The 18,291-nt window shown below is 53.5% G+C and overlaps 1 pseudogene; it reads left to right on the top strand.

The window, feature by feature from the left end:
* Nucleotides 1–14,185: 14,185 nt before the first annotated feature.
* On the top strand, nt 14,186–17,311 carry LOC138991660 (cytoplasmic dynein 1 light intermediate chain 1 pseudogene; annotated as a pseudogene).
* The last annotated feature ends 980 nt before the right edge of the window (nt 17,312–18,291 follow it).

The following is an 18,291-nucleotide window of genomic DNA, read 5'->3' as shown; positions in this document are numbered from 1 at the left end:
CCACCATTTATACCGGGAAAGTGGCCCCGCCCCCGGCCCGCCCCGTCATTGACGCGCCTCGCCCCGGGGGTGTGGCCTCCACAGCCGTTGAGAAGAACCGGACGCTCCCACTCGGCTCACGCGCAGTACGCAGTGACCTGCATGGCTGGTGGTCCTGGCCCCACGTGGTCCCGGGAATCCCGGCTCCGCCGCGCGCGCACGCGGAGCACTGGGCTCCTCGACCCCCTCACTAGCTCAGTGGTCATCGCCGCCCCTCTCCCGCGTGCACTGGGGACCCCAGCTGCTCGAGCGGAAGCGGGTGGGTTACAGCAGGGCCGACGACCTGGGGCCACCGAAGAGGATGAGTGGGATTTGGGGCGTCTTGGGGGCTCAGTCAGAGGAGGCAATGCCTGCCAACCTGGAGGGCGCCCAAGGCCCGAGGTGGTAGGACCCCGCTTGGTCCGCTCATCCCGGGGACCTGGGGAATATATTAAGATGGTCAGAACCGCCTCTGGGGAGTGGGGGTGGGTGGCGAGCTCTCGAGATCCAGGTTGGGCCTAGGACCCTAAATCCCAGGGCTGAAGGAGCACGATCTCGCATCTGAGCTCCTTCATTCCTGGGCTCGGAAATTCTCATTCTATCGCAGGGGGAACCGCTTTGCCAATGAGCAGCGTTCAAGGGCTCATGGCTTGGAGGAGCAGCGACAAAGAATCTGGGAAAACCGGACTCTGCAGAAAGCTCGGTTACATTGACAGAATGAGGGTTTCCTGAAGGAGCCCGGCCTGCAGGGTGAAAGGGCCTTAGCCTTGAAGGACTCCAGAGGCACTTGGATTGGAGGGCCAGCAGGTAACCAGTGCTCAGAGTCAGAAGGGGAAATGCAAGATGACCAGTCACTGCAGGCCTGCAAGCAGGAGTCAGACATGCTTGCTGATGAAATTGATGTGTGCACAGAGAAAGAATTTAGAATCCCATCTCGGGGATTTAGCCAAGGCATATCATATGGACCTTCCACATCCCCCCTCTCCCCGCGCTGTCCCCAACAGGCCAGCCCTTCATCTGCAGTGTTCGAACCAAACACTTCGACAAGCCTTGGCAGCTGGAAGATCACATAGCACAAATATTAGCTTGCGAGATGTCTAAGTCAGTGACTTGGTGGAATCAGGAATAACCTCTCAGCTCTTGTTCTTCCCATTGTCCTTTTAGAGGGTGCTGCCTTGCAAAGACCAGACAACCAAAGCTAAGCAAACTTTCTGACCCTTTATCAGGCGTGAGCCCTTGGTGTACAAAGTCTCATTTAATAGAGGAGCTGCTGATGTTACTGTAGATGAGGAAACAGTCTCAGCAGAACAACGGGACTTGTCTGACCAGTGCCCTGAACCTACGTGGTGCTCATTCTGTCGCCTCTCTTCTTGTGGTTTATTTATCACTAAATTTGCTTTACAAGGATGGCAGTTATTTGCAATGCTCTAAGGAGAGGTCCCGAGCTCCTCCACCCTGTACTCCCATAGCAGGCACCTCCTGGAGCACCTCCTCCAGACATAGACAGGCAATCAATAATTGCTCATCAGAGTGTAAAATTAACAACCATGATAAGCCCAGGGCTCTAAGGAGCCAGAGCCAGGTGGAAGGAACCAGGCCACTCCACTACAGCTTTCCTAGGGTAAGAATTAACAAGGGAGATGGGAGGGACGGGATATGCATGTGGACTTGTCGGTGTCTCCCGTGGGGGCTTCTGGGAACCTGCAGAAGACTTAATAGCTGGATGGTGACAACCTCCAGTGGTGTTTCCACCATCTCATGGCAGCTGTGCCACCATTGTCAGTTTCTACCTGGTTTTTGTGTGAGACTGTACTAGATTTCCAAGGGTAAACTTGATTTGTCTGTGTGTGTGTGTGTGTACCTCAGACTTCCCTTACCAGAAATTTAGAACCTTGCTGCTAAGTCACTTCAGTCGTGTTCGACTCTGTGTGACCCCAGAGACGACAGCCCACCAGGCTCCCCTGTCCCTGGGATTCTCCAGGCAAGAACACTGGAGTGGGTTGCCATTTCCTTCTCCAATGCATGAAAGTGAAAAGTGATAGTGAAGTCATTCAGTTGCGTCCGACTCTTAGCGACCCCATGGACTGCGGCCTTCCAGGCTCCTCTGTCCATGGGATTTTCCAGGCAAGAGAACCTTAGCTGGTGGTAAAAACTCATCTGCCATTGCAGGAGATGCAGGAGACAGGTGACTTGGCATGCAGGATGCAAACACCTTAGCTAACAGCACCATCTGGTGGACAGAAAAGCAACTTCTTGTCCCAGGCAGGTTCAGTTCTGCTCACTCTGCGGTGCTCTTCAGTTGTTTTAGTCCCTCAGCGTCCAACTCTTTGGAATCCCATGGACTGAAGCTGTTCAGGCTCCTCTGTCCCTGGGATTTCCCAGGCAAGAATAATGTAGTGGGTTGCCATTTCCTTCTCCAAGGGATCTCCCAGACCCAGGGATCAAACCTGGGTCTCCTGTATTAGCAAGCGGGTTCTTTACCACGGAGTCAACCAGGGAAGCCCACTCTTTTCAATGCTAGCCAGTAGTTTCTTAAAAGTTATGTCATTTATTCTCACAAGGATTGGTGGAGAATAACTTGGGCATTTCTACAGGGAGAGCTTGGGAGTTTCAGTCAAAAACCTTAAAACCGTGTGTCTCACCTGACCTGTAATTGCACTTGCAGAAGTAGATCTAAGGTGGTAAGGATTGTGCTGAGTTTTGGCTACATGATTGTTTATTGTAGTTTTAAGAACGAAGTCGCCAAGCATGGAAATAATCCAAAGTCCCTGGGGACTTGCTTTGGCAAATGTTGCTACATCCGTGTGGTGGGATCCAGCGTAGCTCTTAAAAACCCGGAGGTACACCTCTAAGCACAATGCGCTCTTGACGTACAGATGAGTGAAACAATGGAGTGTCACGTTCCAGAGTCCTATCTGGTGGGCCCTGGGGGTGCTCTGGAGGAGCCCAGGTGCGTGCTGAGCTCTGGGAGAGCTGCCACATTTGGAGGAACAAGCAGTTTGATTCTCGGCTGCACGATGCAATCTGGGCCCAAGTCGCTGCCTCTTCCGCGGAGGAGCCTTTCCCAGGGCCTCTTGGAACAGGGAGTGTTGGCCTTGGAGAAGCTGAGCCCAGCAGGGACCTATCCCCACACTTCAATGAGAGGATCTGTGTCTCTGGGTCAGGGGTTGCACACTATGATCCCTTAGGGGAAGTCTCTCCTGTCTGGGGGCTTGGCGGCTCTGGGTCCAGTCTTGGGAGAGAAAAGCCCATCACAGGAAGGGTAGGCTGGATGTTGGGCCAGTGTAGGAGGTGCCTTGAAGATTTTCTGCCGGCTCTCTGAACTCTCTCCTGTTATTTCCAAACCAGTGAATTTTCAGATTCCTCCTGGCAAAATGTGGGCTTCAGAAAATGGGGGGTGGGGGTGGGGAAGCGGGTGAAGGTGGATAAAGGCACAAGCTCCAGTTTTGAGATGGATAAGTCCCGGGGAGGGTGGGGGGCGTCTAATGTACAGCCTGACGACCATCGTTAATAATGCCGTACAGCATACTTGAAAGCTCCTCAGAGGGTAGATCTGAAAAGTTCTCATGACAAGAAAAAGGGTGGAGCTATGTGAGGTGGTGGATGAGAACTGAACTTACTGTGGTCATCACGTTGCAAAATAAGCACATATCAAATCACTATGTTGTACGTCTGAAACGCACACCAGGTTATATGCCAATAAAACTGGGGGCAAAGAATACACGAAGGCGATTTCACAGCAGCGGCAGAGACCATGGGCTTGAAGGTCAGACCGCCTGAGTCCCCACCTGGGCCCGCTGCATACCTGCTGAAGGAACTTGGGCAGACCTACCCCACTCTGGGCCTCATTTTCACTTTCTATAAAATGAAAATTATAGTACCTACTGCAAATGAACTAATATATGTGAAGTGCTCAGATCAGAGTCTATCCCAAAGGAACAACTCAACCCCCAGTAGTAGTAGTAGTAGAGCCTATAACGTGGCTGGAAAAATCAAAGAAATTTATACCAAAATGGTAACAGCAGCCACCTTCAGATGGGGGGGGGGTGCACCTGCTATTTGACCTCTTCTTCTTTCTCTTTTTTCTGTTGTTCCTCAACTATCTACAGTGAAACATACTCTCTTTACATGGTGAATCTTGTTTAAGAGTTCAGTTTCAAATTCCCAACGTTGAAAGAAAATTTAGTCACAAGCACAGAAAAAGCCTTGTAGTTCAGCCTTCCTTTCCAAACCCAGCTGCACCCTTCTCTCCTGCCCTGGTTTGCGATCTTCCTCAGGGAACATACGAGTCTCTGTGAAGACGCCTTTCTGCCTGTCTGGCTTGGTCTCTGCCTATTTGTGGAGAGGGGCAAACTCTGAAATTTTTCACCTTGGGAAGGAAACAGTTGGGGAGAGCTGAATGGCCTGAAAAAAATATTTAATCAGCAGAAGTGGAGTCAATGTCAAGTGGCATTCCAAGCAAAAGTCGTCAGGAGGTGCATTTCACTGGAAGCAAAGCCTACTGTTTCTTTTTTTTTAGGGGTGGTGGTTCTGTGCCATGTGGCTTGCAGATCTTAGTTTCCTGACCAGGGGTTGAACCCATGCCCCAGCAGTGAAAGCACCGAGTCTCAACCCCTGGACCACCAGGGAATCCCTAAAGCCTACTGTTTCTATGGATACATACAACCCACAAAAGAGACACTGAGAGCGAGTGACTTTCTGTGGCACCTACAGACCCTGGGCTCTGACAGGCAGGGCATCCCCAAGGTCTAAGAGGTGCCCGTGCCCCTGGGTTGCACTCAGGGCGCTCCTGCTTCGACAGCTGGTCCAGAATTGCACTTCCTCGCATGTGCAGATGGGCTGGTGGCCCAGGCTCCAGGGGATGCTCTGGGGTCGGGGGTGAGGGGTCAGCCTGAGCCTCACCTTCCACATTTGCACCAGGGTCGGGGAAGTAATGGTGCTTCTTTCTCACGCTGTTTCAAGTTTAAGTGAGACACGGTGTGTACAGCCTCTCAGAGAGCGCAAGAGTTAACAGCCTCCCTCTCTGACTAGGTTGACCTATATCATCCCTCTGTCTCGCTGGAAGCTACCACAGATGGTGGCAAGGAGGCAGAAGGCTGGGATGCTGGTAAATGGATGGCTCTTTGCTTGCTGTTACAGTCTCAGACTTCTTACCACTCAAGATTTGTGGTTGTAATTATTCTGCAGAATCCAAGGGTGATGGCCTGAGTATGCATACTCCTACTAGGGCCTGGATCATTAACTCACTCTTTTTCCTGGAAAAAAAATGTACCCGATAAGCCCTTCACTGATGTGGAAGCCCCCTGCCTTGTGCGGCTGCCCTGTTGTCTGTCCGCACTCGCATGGAACTCATATTTGTGTCCTTTTCACGTAGCAAATGTCTTTTCCTCTTCAGGAAACTCGTTCTTAAAAGTCGTGCTTTGGTGGTGCTCCTCTGTTAGTTTTTTCCTGTCTGCACGTGTGAACAGGGGACTGCCCTCATTAGTCTCAGAACTTCAGTTCTGTTTCCCCAACACATGTGTGGCATCTCTGTCACACTGACTGTTGAGCCCAAACCAGGACTTGAAGATGTTTTGTGTCATTTAATTATTGCATCAGCCATAGCTTGACCCCGATTGTGGCTGGAGGAATAAGACACTGGCTTATTATATGACACTGAGTGGTCAGCCAGGTTCAGACCCACCATGGGCCTTTGATTGTAGCTGTGATGCTGTGACCTCCCACTCACCCAACCAGGCCACCTGCCCTTCGGACTAGATTGATGAGTGTGACTTCTTTTGGCCACAAGTGGCTTTATTTTAGCTCTCCTGGGGGCTTCTGAAAGTTTCATTTCTCTCATTGGAAACCCCCCATTCTTGTGGAGGGCAGGCTTAGTGACTTTCCCCACACAGGCTTTCCAGCACCCTCCAGCTTCTCAGCAAGGTCACCCAATTTTCTGAAGTTCACAGGGTGGACATGGTGAATGTCTGTAATTCTGAGTGGAACCAAGGCCTGGGGATTTCTGAGTAACAGTAGAAGCAAAGCTGGAGACACTGAGGCTAGGTTTTCTATGGTGGTCTCCACTAAGTTAAAAAAAGAAAAATCAGAGTTTGCCTAGCACCCAGGCTCTAGGCTTGTGGCAGCCACTGTGGGGGCTGATTATGTGCTCAGAAGGCCGGCCCTGCTTGTTGAGGGGTCTAGAGAAGCAATACTGTGGTGGCAAACAGGGCTTGAGAGTTCAGGACTAGCTGTCAGTGAATCGATGGATGGATGATGGATAAATGCAGGCGGTCCATGCACACAAGGGACTGTCCAGTTCAGCCATAAAAAGGAGTGAGGCGCTGACCTACCACAATGTGGACGAACTGTGAAAACCCTCCGCTCAGGGCAATGGCTGGATGCCTGGGAGTGTCTGGTATCATTTACATGAAATGACAGAGGATGTTGAGGCTGGAGAGATACCAAGTACGTTGGTGGTACCTGGGGCGGGAGAGGGGCGTGGGAGTGAGTGGTAGCAGGTTTGTGGTGATGAAACTTCTTGGAACCAGATGATGGTGAAGGTTGCACAACAGTGTGAACACCCTGAATGCCACCAAATTGTTCACTTTAAAATGGTTAATGGTTGACTTCATATTATGTGGGGGGGGGGGTGTTTACGTGCTTAGTTGTGTCCAACTCTTTGAGACTCCAGGGACTGTAGCCCACCAGGCTCCTCTGTCCATGGGATCCTCTGGGCCACAATACTGGACTGGGTTGCCATTTCCTTCTCCAGGGGTTCTTCCCAACCCAGGGATCCAACCCGTGTCTCTTGCGTCTCCTGCATTGCAAGCAGATTCTTTAACACTATACCACCTGGGAAGCCCATATTATGTGGATTTGTACCTGAAAAAAACAAAAAAGCATGCAGGCCTACAGTCAGAAGCCCTGGGTTCAAACCCCGACTCTGGAGGCTAATGGAGCTTCGGGGTGGGGGGTGGGAAATGCAACTCAGCTTCCAGGATTCAGGGTCCCCCTCCACACCGGGTACAGCATCACCTCTGGCCTCTGCAAGGTGGGTGAGGTAGCAGGGTGAAGCCCCCATACCTGACAGAGCTGTGGCTGGTGGGCTGGTGTGAGGGTGAGACAGACAGTGACCTTCCGGGACCTAGGGACTGACCGGCTAGGTGCCCCGATTCTGCCCTCGACCTTCCGGGCAGAGCTCAGCTGGACCTGTTGTCAGAGGAGACATGCGGCCCACCCACGGCCACTCCGTGACGAGCTCTGGCCCCTGTTCAGGCCTGGCCGCCCGTCCGGGTCCTACCCCCACACATCTGGGTTTGCGATGCAGAGTCCTCCTCCCAGGCTTTGCTCCAGGCGCCTGGCTTGACCAGCAGAGGATTGGCTACTGAACTCTAGTCCGATTTCTTCACACAGATAAAGTGCAGTCTACCCTTCTGCTCCCCTCCTGCCCTGCCCTGGGATGGGGGGCTTCTCTGGGATGTGCTGCTGCCCTGCCCTCTGTTACAGTTGAAGAGTGTCCCCCCCAAACAGGGCGCTGCAGTCCTAACCCCAGGGCCTCAGAAGCTGACCTCCTCTGGACGGACGTAGGGCCACTGCAGGTAGAACTAGTTAGGGAGGTCATCTCAGAGCAGGCTGACCCCTGACCCCGTACAACTGGTGTCCTCGTAAGAAATGGCCACGTGACGAAGGACACTGGGTGCTGGTGGAGGCAGAGGCTGGGCGGATGTGGTCCCAAGCCAAGACCACCGGTGACACGGAGCCGGAAGAGGCAGGAAGGACCCTCCCCTTCAGGCTGCAGGGGGCTCGGCCCTGACATCGGACTGCAGGCCTCCAGACACCGAGAGGACAAACTTCAGGTGTTTAAAGCCTCCAGGTTGTGGCACACAGTCTCAGTAGCCCCAAACCACTGTGAGATGTCATAAAAGGTGGAGCTCCTCCGTGTGGGTCCCCTTTGGGTCTCGCTGTTTCGTTATTCCGTGCAGGCACAGGGAAGGCCCACCTGGCTGGTGCACTGTGTCCCCCGCCAGCCTCTCCCTCAACACCAACACCAGCTCTGTGGGCAGCCCAGCCTTTCCTGAGAGAGGAAGGGGACGGGGCCCAGAGCCACAGCAGCTGGGGAAAGTGCCCTGGAGAACCAGCTTCTGCCTGGAAGGAAGGAGAGCAGATGAGTTGCTGTCCTGCCGGGACCCCCACAGGGTCCTGTAGACGCTGATGTGAGCCTGCAGGTCATCGGGACCCAGCGTTCGCTCCCTCCTCGGACTGGCCACCTCAGGGACATCTGGAGGGAAGCAGCAAGGATGAGGTGGCTCACAGCGCTAAGCCAACTCCCTGTGGCCAGCTTGGGCAGGCAGCAAGGACTCTGGCATGATCTGTCCTGGCCTGTCCGTGATTCCATCCCGAGTGGACATGATGACGGGAAGGCCTCCGGTGTCTCTGTCACTCACACTCACGTGACTAGACAGCTCCCTCGGGAGATCCCAGATGCCCCAGGATGAGACCCTCCTCCCTGCATCCGATTGCCAAGCAGTCCATTTTTGGGGGCATCACCCATGTTGCCCCAAAGCAGCGTGGGCTCCCACGTGGCCCGTGGGGCTGCCCTGCTGGTTGAGAGCTTGAGACTCTTCCTCCACTCAGTGTATGCCCCTTCTTTAGGTTTTGCCCCTTTTAGGTTCTAGAAAATGCGTGGGTAATGGAAAAACAAGACAGCTAAGACTAAAAGCACAGCTCTTGAAACTTAAAATGACCACAAAGGGACTGCCCTGGTGGGCCAGTGGTTAAGACTCCATGTTTCCACTGCAGGGGGCCCGGGGTTCGATCACTGGTTGGAGAACTAAGATACCGCGTGCCACATGTGTGGCAGAAAGAAAGAAAGAAAACGAGCAAGAATTCAAGAGCTGCAGGGAGTGGGAGATTTGTAGCCTTGATCAGCTTTCTCTGTCACCTCCCAAGAGCTTCTCCACCCCGGCCTCCCAGTTCAGCTGAGGGCAACTCCATCCTCCAAGCTGTTTGCACCAAGGCCCTTGGCCTTACCCTTTTTTTTTCCTTTTACGGTATTATTTATTTATTTTATTTTAATTTTGGATTGTGCTGGATCTTAATTGCTTGCAGGCTTCTCATTGCGGTGGCCTCTCTTGTTGGGGGCACGGACCACAGCGCGCAGGGTCGGTAGTTGTGGGGCACAGGCCTAGTTGCCCTGTGGCACGTGGGGTCTTCCCAGACCAGGGATAGAACCCATGTCCCTTTCATTGGCAGACAGCTTCTCATCCACTGGACCAGCAGGGAAGTCCCCTTGGCCTTATCTTTGATGCCCCGCTTTCTCTTGCACCTCCAGCTGGTAGGGCTGGAGATCACGACACACGTGTGTCCTGCACCTGGCACTTCTCACTCCCCCTTCAGGGGGCTTTCCACCTGCGGTTTGTCCATCACCCCGCGTCTCCCCTCTTTGAGAAGCTGGGTGAGACGTGCATGTGCCCCGTAGCCATCCTCATGCCTCTCAGAGCAAAGTCCTCCACCCCTGCATGTGGCCCGTCTGGTCAGTCTCTGACCTCCTCTCCTGCTACTGTGACCCTCACACACTGCATCTCGGCTGCGCTGGCCTCTGCCGCTCCTGAACTTTCCAGAACCATCCTGGTATCACCCCCTCACCTCGTGCAAATCTCTGCTCCACTGTCAGCTTCTCAGTGAAACCCACTCTGACCGGGTACCCGGCTTCCTGCCCATGGTGCTTTTCCCGGAGCTCTGGCCACCTGTCGCTTTGCTCCCGCCGGGCCTGCCCCACCCATCATCTCTGGACCGTCTCCCCTGCTGATGCAGACACCACAGGGGCCGGGGTCTCCGCTCGTCATCTCGTCACCCACATTCCCTGACTGTCTTGCCCACTAATGGGTACACGTGGCCAGGGGGTGTTCGGTAAACAGTGGTGTCAGACTGGAGAGGGGCTGTGTGTGTCATTACGAAACTGTGAAACAAGGCAGAGAACATGGCAAGTGGAGCCTAAGTGTCAGGCCTGTTTTTGATGTTCACACTTTTGATTTGTGTTTGTGTGTGTTCAGGGAGCTAGCGCACCTGGAGGGTGGCCCCCCTCTGGATTTCCAGAGTTCAGTAAAAAGGATCAGATGGTTTTGCTTTGCTTAAAGATAATTTCCCTATTTAAATTCCAGTAAAAGAAAACAAACTCACTGACTGAGGAAATTCTGACAGAATAATCTCAACACTGAAAAAATATACAGCTTTTATCTTCAATGCAGTGGTTGGTGAATGTATCTTAAGGATGGCGGAAACAGAAGACCTTTCTTTCCTGTTGACGCACGTTTGAACTTTTCCACAGACGCGGGAGCTGGGCGTTTCTACTGCAGAGCCCCCAAGGTGTGACTCAACCTGTAGGTCAGGGAACCTGAGCCAGGCTGTCTGTCACGATGAAACTGCCGCAGACTGAGCCGGCACCCCCCACGCTGTGCTGAGCAGGACCGGGGTCCAGGCGCTCTTGTGATCCTATCGCTTCTGGAGGGACCTGTGCTGTTTGTCCCCACGGTTTTCAGAGCTGCTCACCTGGGCTACCTGGCCCTCCCTCCCAGCTCCAGCACAGAGACAGGGGACAGCCACGCACGCCAGGGCAGGGGCGGCAGGGCGGAGCAGCCAAGGCAGGTTTCGGGAGCTTGAAGTTCAATTCTGCATTTCAGAAATGTCTGGGAGGATGTTGTTAACTCCTCTACACGATGCCTCCTGTTGTGAGGGCCGAGCAGTGTGGCTGCTCCCTGCTTCTCCATGGTGAACCAGGCACACTCCACGCCTGCCCCACACCTGCCCCATGCCTGCCTCACACCTGCCCCAAACCTGTGCCGTATTGTCCACACCTGTCCCATGTCTGTCCCACACCTGTCCCATGTCTGCCCCACACCTGCCCCACACCTGCTCCACACCTGCCCCACATCTGCCCCACACCTGCCCCACGTCTGCCCCACACCTGCCCCATGCCTCCCCACACCTGTCCTACGTCTGCCCCACACCTGCCCCATGCCTCCCCACACCTGCCCCACATCTGCCCCACACCTGCCCCACGTCTGCCCCACACCTGCCCCATGCCTCCCACACCTGTCCCACGTCTGCCCCACACCTGCCCCACATCTGCCCCATACCTGCCCCACATCTGCTCCACATCTGCCCCATGCCTCCCCCACACCTGCCCCACGTCTGCCCTACAACTGTCCCACGCCTCCCCCACACCTGTCTCACGTCTGCCCCACACCTGGCTCACGTCTGCCCCACACCTGCCCCACATCTGCCCCACACCTGCCCCATGCCTCCCCCACACCCGTCCCACGTCTGCCCCACACCTGTCCCATGCCTCCCCACCTGCCCCATGCCTCCCCCACACCTGTCCCATGCCTCCCCCACACCTGTCCCATGTCTGCCCCACACCTGCCCCACGTCTACCCCACTCCTGGCCCATGCCTGCTCCACACCTGTCCTACACCTGCTTCATGCAGATTCCATACCTCCTTCACACCTGCTGCACTTTGCTTACTTTCTCTGGACTTCTCAAGTTATAAGCACCAAATTCCCTGATTGGAGGTGAATATCTGGTGATCTGAACCAGTCCATTCTAAAGGAGATCAGCCCTGGGTGTTCTTTGGAAGGAATGATGCTGAAGCTGAAACTCCAGTACTTTGGCCACCTCATGCGAAGAATTGACTCATTGGAAAAGACTCTGATGCTGGGAGGGATTGGGGGCAGGAGGGAAAGGGGACAACAGAGGATGAGATGGCTGGATGGCATCACCGACTCAATGGACGTGAGTTTGACTGAACTCCAGGAGATGGTAATGGACAGGGAGGCCTGGCGTGCTGCGATTCACGGGGTCGCAAAGAGTCACACACGACTGAGCGACTGAACTGAACTGAACTGAACTGAAACATCTAATACCTTCGCTTTCTTCCATCTACTCAGCTAACATGCCATGACGGCTAACTTCAGAAGGACAAAACTTTTGTCCGAGGACCCATGGCCTGTGGGCGACTTGTAAGCACCCGAGAATGTGTGATGCAGGCGAAGCACGCACGGGCGGGAAGCCCCCAGCACTGAGGGCTGGGTGATGGAGGAGAACATCACAGGAGGGGAGCCTAGTAATGGAGAAAAGTTCAGGCGCAGAGCTGGAGGGCTAGGGCGCTCCCGGGATGGGGCAGCAGTCCAGGGTCGGGGCAGCGGGCATAGCTGATGGGGGGGCCAGCAGCACCTGGAGCCAGAGCACCTCGGGCAGTGTCCACCCAGCAGGTATTCACGCAGCGCTGAGGGCAGGCAAGCAAGAACACCGCCTTCAGGAAAACAGCAGGGAACGAGGTGCCAGTGTGAGAACAGCGAGGGTACCAGGGTGCGGCTGGGGTGAGGAGGCAGGGATGCCATGCTCCCGGCGAGGCTGTGGAGAAGGGACTGACTGATGCCCAGACCCATGGATGGGGCATGGCAACCCCAGCTGGGTGGGGCTGCACCCCAGGCCCATGGGAAGGGAGCTCGTGCTTCCTCCTAAGTTTAGCAGAAGCCGTGGTCCTGAACATGGAAGCAGGAGGAATGGTCAAGTTGCTGTTTCCCACCCAAGTCTCTGCCAAGAGAAGAGTGGGTGGTTGGGGGAGATGCTGGACATGGCAAAGCCAGAGGGCTGGCGACGTAATGCTGTCTGGAGACGGGGTGGCCGGGGTGCAGTGCAAACATGGAGACTGGAGGATGGGAGGCTCAGCAGGGAGGGCTGTACCACTGGGACCCATGGATGCCTGGCACGTGGGAGGAAGGGGCGGGGGTCCCGGGGGACCCTCCAGGCTGGCCCTAGTGCTGGGTGGACGGAGGGATGAGCCCCACAGAGGAGGAACCCCACTCTTGCTGGGGTACAGGGGGCACACTAGGCGTGGTCGGGAGCTCCAGGGAGCAGGTGTCCCGGGAGAGGAGGAGGGGCCGACATCAGGCAGGTGGGAGTGGGGCCTCCAGGGATGCTGTGGGGGGTGCTGCGTGGGAAGGGGCTGGATTCCCGGTTGGCACAGAATGGACAACGGAGGGGGTGTGGGCAGGGTCCACATTTGTACTTTGACGAAACGAGAAAATAACATGAAAGCAAAGTGGGGAAGCTTTGAAGTTAAAGGCTGGCCCGGAATTCCAGGGCACAAAGCTCAGCCACAGTCATCTCACAGCGAGCAGGTCCCGCAGATCCAACGGCCTCGGCCCCGCCACCGCTCAGAACGGGGAGTGGCAGGACCTGTGTTTGTTTTCTGTACGGTGGCTTTGAGGGCTGAGACAGATGTCCTTCCTCCCCCATGTTTGTGGTTTCGCTCAACGCGTCCGGGCTCCGTGTGGTTCCCAGGAGAATCTCAGAGTCCCAGGGCTAATGCCAGATTTTAAAAATAACCTACAAAGCAGAACACCTACCGGGAAACTAAGACTTCTGTGCGCAGAGGAAGGCCCGGCGTGGACATGAAAGAGGAGACAAAAGCACCCATCTGCTCTCGGGGCTCTTGTTGGGACAGGATGTCACCAAGGGGTGGGCGTTGTCCAGTTCAGGGCCCTGTGATCCTTTCTCCTCCAGCAAGGCCCCTCTGGACACCAGCCTTTCTCTGTCCTGAAGTCTCCGTGGGAATGGATGGCCTGTGGACTGTTGACTCAAGGCTGCTATCAACCCCAGCTCCCAACCCAAAGACCCCCTCCAATTACTGTGCTTCCTTCCACCATCCTGAGAACCCCACCCTCATAAGCTGCAGGCTGCCTGAACACGTGTCTTTGGGTCGGCGTTTCCATCAAGGCAGAACCGCAGGTCATTATACAATGAGATTGTTAAGTTCAGGGCTCCGGGTTTCTTCCATGAGGCTGTATCTCGCCTTCGGTTGCACACATCAGAGAGACAGGAGTGAAAGGCTGTGCCTAGCCCGATGCAGCCTGCAATCCAGATGGGCTTCCTGCCGGTTCCATCGCCTCCTGCCTCCAACCTCTCCAGCAAGCCCACCTTCCCCTTTAAAACCCGGGGGTGACCCCACAGAACTTTCACAGAGCTTCTTGTAACAAATGTAAGTGGGCTGACCTCATCCCAGCCCACCCAACCCAGTTGCCTGGGCTGCTTTTTAAAAACATCATTCCTTAGACCCTGGGAACCACAAGCACCGGGGGTCAGGCCCACGCCGCCGCGTGGTTCTGACACGCAGTGGGGTCGAGGATGGCTGAACATCATGAGAACGCCCAGCGCAGGCCAGGCTGGGAAGGCGGCCCGGCTGTGTCACTGTCATGGGTGGTGACAGCCCTGTTGCTGGACAAACGCCTTTGAGTTATCGATTATAACTGAGTGGGGACATCAGCTCAGAGGCTGGACAGAAACATGTCCTTTTTGATCTTGTTTCTTTCTCAGCATCTGTTTTGATTCTTCAAGCCAATCTGCTTTCACCAGCATCACCACTCAACTCGATCCTTGTAAGGCCACATTTGTTTTAAACCATCTTGTCTGAGAACAGTTACCTGTGTCCTACTTGAGTAAACAGAGGCCACCTTTCCTGGTGGCGCTGGGTACCTGGTGGCAGTGACTCTGTGATGCCTGCATAGCTGAGGAAGGATGTGAGCAGAGGGCTGAGTGCTCAGCTGCCACTGAGTGACCAATGTCCGTGATCCATCCTTCTGCAGTCCCTGCACCCCGGCCCACATCCCAGCACTTCTGACCCTGCCCTGCGCCACCTGCTCCTGAAAGAGCCTCAGAAACCTCAGCTCCCGAGGGGACAGCACAGTGTTTCCTGTAAATGGGATGCAACATACACCCTGAGGACGTGTTTACAAATGCACAAACCTGTTCACACCAAGTCCAGCACGCTGGCCGCAGGCCTCTCACATGTGATGTTTCGATTCTCATTGATTAAACTTATGTACAATTAAAATTCAGTCCCTTGGGACTTCCCTGGTGGTCCAGTGGTTAAGACTCTGCCTGCCAATGCAGGGAAACATGGGTTCGATCCCTGGCCTGGGAAGACCCCACATGCCGTGGGGCAACTAAGCCCGTGTGCCACAACTACCGAGCCTGTGCTCTAGAGTCCGAGAGCCACAATAAGAGAAGCCACTACAAGGAGAAGGCCGGATACTGCAAACGAGAGCAGCCCTGCTTGCTGCGCTAGAGGAAAGCCCAAACACAGCAACGAAGACCCAGCACAGCCAAAAAATCAGTCCTCAATCACACAGAACACATTCTAAGCACTCAATGGCTACGTGTATCCAAGGGTTTCCCTGGAGGATGGTAGAGTTCTGGAACACTCCACAATCAGAGAGCATGTCCACATTCTGATCCCATGACCTGTGGACATGTAGCCTTAACCAGCAGAGGGACTCTACGTGTATGACTGAGTTAAGCGTCTTCAGGCGGGAATGATCCTGGCATCTGGGTGGGCCCAGTGTCCCCACAAGGTCCTTACAAGAGGTGGGCAGGAGGGCCCTGATCTGTAGAACTTGTTCTGGCGACCATAGGAAACTCTCCTGATGGGCTAGAGACTCAAGAATGGCTACAATTTCCCAAAAGACAAGAAACAATTTGGAGTCCAAACCAAACTTTAAAATATCCCCTTCCCTCCTAGATACCGTGGGTCTGCAGCCTTGGAGTCACCCAACACCCAGTGCTCTGCACCAGCCAAGGCAGCTGCACTCAAGCCTGTCACCAATGCACCCAAACTGTCCTGTTTTGTGCTGAAAAGTGACCACGTCCCACATACACTGGCGGTAAGCTTGCTCTGCTGCCTTTGCTCGGCACTGTCATTTAATGGGTGCTAACGAGCAGCTGCACTTTTTCAGGAAAAGTGTGTATAAGGAAGTTCAGGATTGTTTTCTCTGTACTGGGTGCCAGAACACGGAATAGCCCAGGGCCAGACTATAAATTGTTGACACTGTAGGAAGTTCTGTGATTGGGGAAAAACTCTGAACCTCCGCCAAAACAAACCACATCCATAATATAGGTTCTCCTTGATCTTGGAGATCATGGACTGTGATAAGTCTATTTATTCTTTATCTGCCCAGATGAAATGGAGGGTATCACTGCACATTGCTAGGTGGATGAATGTTTGCCTTCCTGTCTGGGTTGTTTTTCAGTGTTTACCTGAGAGTCAGGTAAAGCTGGAAGATGACACGATGAAGTTTTTTGTGGAGCTTCATCTCTACCAGAGGGGAATGTATGTGATGCTATGAAAAATAAAAATACCATTATCAGCTAGGATATCAGTCTCTCAGTCGTGGTAGGATATTATTCAGTCTTAAAAAGGGAGGAAATGCCCACACCTGCCACCATATAATGAATCTTGAGGACATGATGCTCAGTGAAATAAGCCAGACACAAAAAGACAAATATTGCATGATTCATGTTTGGTTCATATAGTGGTCAAAATCTTACCAACAGGGGACTGCCCTGGTGCTCCAGTGTGATGCCATTAGTGTGTTGGAGAAACAACATGACTACAGAGATGAGCATTTTGATTTTATTCAGTCACATATCCGGAAGTTTTGTTTACAGTATGGTGCAGCACTTATATATGCTTCAGTAAAAGAAAATAAAAATATAGATTTAGTATATAAGTACATCGTCCAGAAACTCTATGGATTTCCTTATAAGATTCCTGCTGTTGTTGTGGAAAAAGATGCAGTATTTATTCCAGCAGGGTGGGATAATGATAAGAAAATAGGAATATTACATGAAAACTTTCAAACGTTAAAAGCAGAAGATAATTTTGAAGACATCATAACTAAACCACCTGTCCGAAAGTTTGTGCATGAGAAAGAAATTATGGCGGAAGATGACCAAGTGTTTCTTATGAAGCTACAGTCCCTTTTAGCAAAGCAACCACCAACTGCAGCTGGAAGGCCTGTGGACGCCTCACCAAGAGTCCCAAGAGGCTCCCCTCGAACACCAAACAGATCTGTGTCATCCAACGTTGCCAGCGTATCACCCATCCCCGCTGGGTCAAAAAAGATCGATCCAAACATGAAAGCTGGAGCTACAAGTGAAGGTGTCCTGGCAAATTTCTTTAACAGTTTGCTGAGTAAAAAGACTGGCTCCCCAGGAGGCCCTGGTGTTGGTGGTGGTAGCCCTGGAGGTGGGGCTGCAGGCGGAGGCGGCGGTTTACCACCGTCTGCCAAAAAGTCAGGCCAGAAGCCTGTCCTGTCAGACGTTCATGCGGAGCTGGACAGAATCGCACGGAAACCAGTGACGGTCTCCACTACCACACCTACATCTCCTGCAGAAGGAGAAGCTTCTTGAAGATACCAAATAAAGCCATTTATTCATTTTCTGGGAAAAAAAAAAAAAACATCCCTCCTTCCCAATTCCAAGTTCCTGGTGTGTCAGTATCCTGGGGCTGCAGTGACCGATGATGTGGCTGGAGACGACAAGCTGTGGGTGCGGGGTCCGGGAGTTGGTGATGGACAGGGAGGCCTGGCGTGCTGCAATTCATGGGGTCGCAAAGAGTCGGATACGACTGAGCAACTGAACTGAACTGAACTTAGGAGGTACTTAAGCTTAAGTGAAGTCCTATAGGTGGGGTCCTAACTCGGTAGGGTTGGTGGCCTTATAAGAAGGGGAAGACAGATTTCCCTGGTGGTTCAGCAGTTAAGACTCCACGCTCCCAATTCAAGGGGCCCAGGTTCGATCCCCAGTGAGGGAACTAGATCTCACATGCCATAACCAAGGGTTCACATGCCACAACCAAAGATCTTGAGTGCTGCAACTAAGACCTGGCACAGCCAAATAAATAAACAAAGAAAATAAATATTAAAAAAAGAATAAGGGGAAGAGAGAGAATTCTCTCTGTGTGCATACACCAAAAAAAAAAACCAAAAAAAAAACAAACCAAACAAACTCACACAAGGACACAACAAGAAGCCAAGAGAGACCCTTTTAGAACCCAGCCAAGCTGGCATTGATCTTGGACTTCCAGTCTCAGCACCGTGGGAAGACAGGCAGGCCCTGCTGGGTACCCCGCAGCCACAGCGTGCTGGTCACCGGTCATACCATCAGTCAGCCCAGGACACTGACACACCAGGAACTTGGAATTGGGAAGGAGGGACGTTAGTCCCGGGCTCTGTGTTGCCAAGTGCTGGCGGTCTGGAGAGAGGACACTGTGGACCTAAGAGAGGGCAGGGTGGATGACCTCAGTCAGCGGGGCTGGCACAGCCCCTGAGGCCTGGGCACTGCTGAGAGTCCTCTGAGAGATCCCATGTGCAAGACTTCCATTCCCTGGGATGCTCAAGCTTCTTTGAAGCCATTTTTTTCCTTGCAACTGCAAAGTACATTGACGGAAATCA

The sequence above is a fragment of the Bos mutus genome, chromosome 18 (assembly GCF_027580195.1).
Source record: "Bos mutus isolate GX-2022 chromosome 18, NWIPB_WYAK_1.1, whole genome shotgun sequence".
NCBI classification, from domain to species: domain Eukaryota; kingdom Metazoa; phylum Chordata; class Mammalia; order Artiodactyla; family Bovidae; genus Bos; species Bos mutus.
Note: the sequence above shows the minus strand (reverse complement) of the source record. Positions and strands in the feature narration are given on the sequence as shown.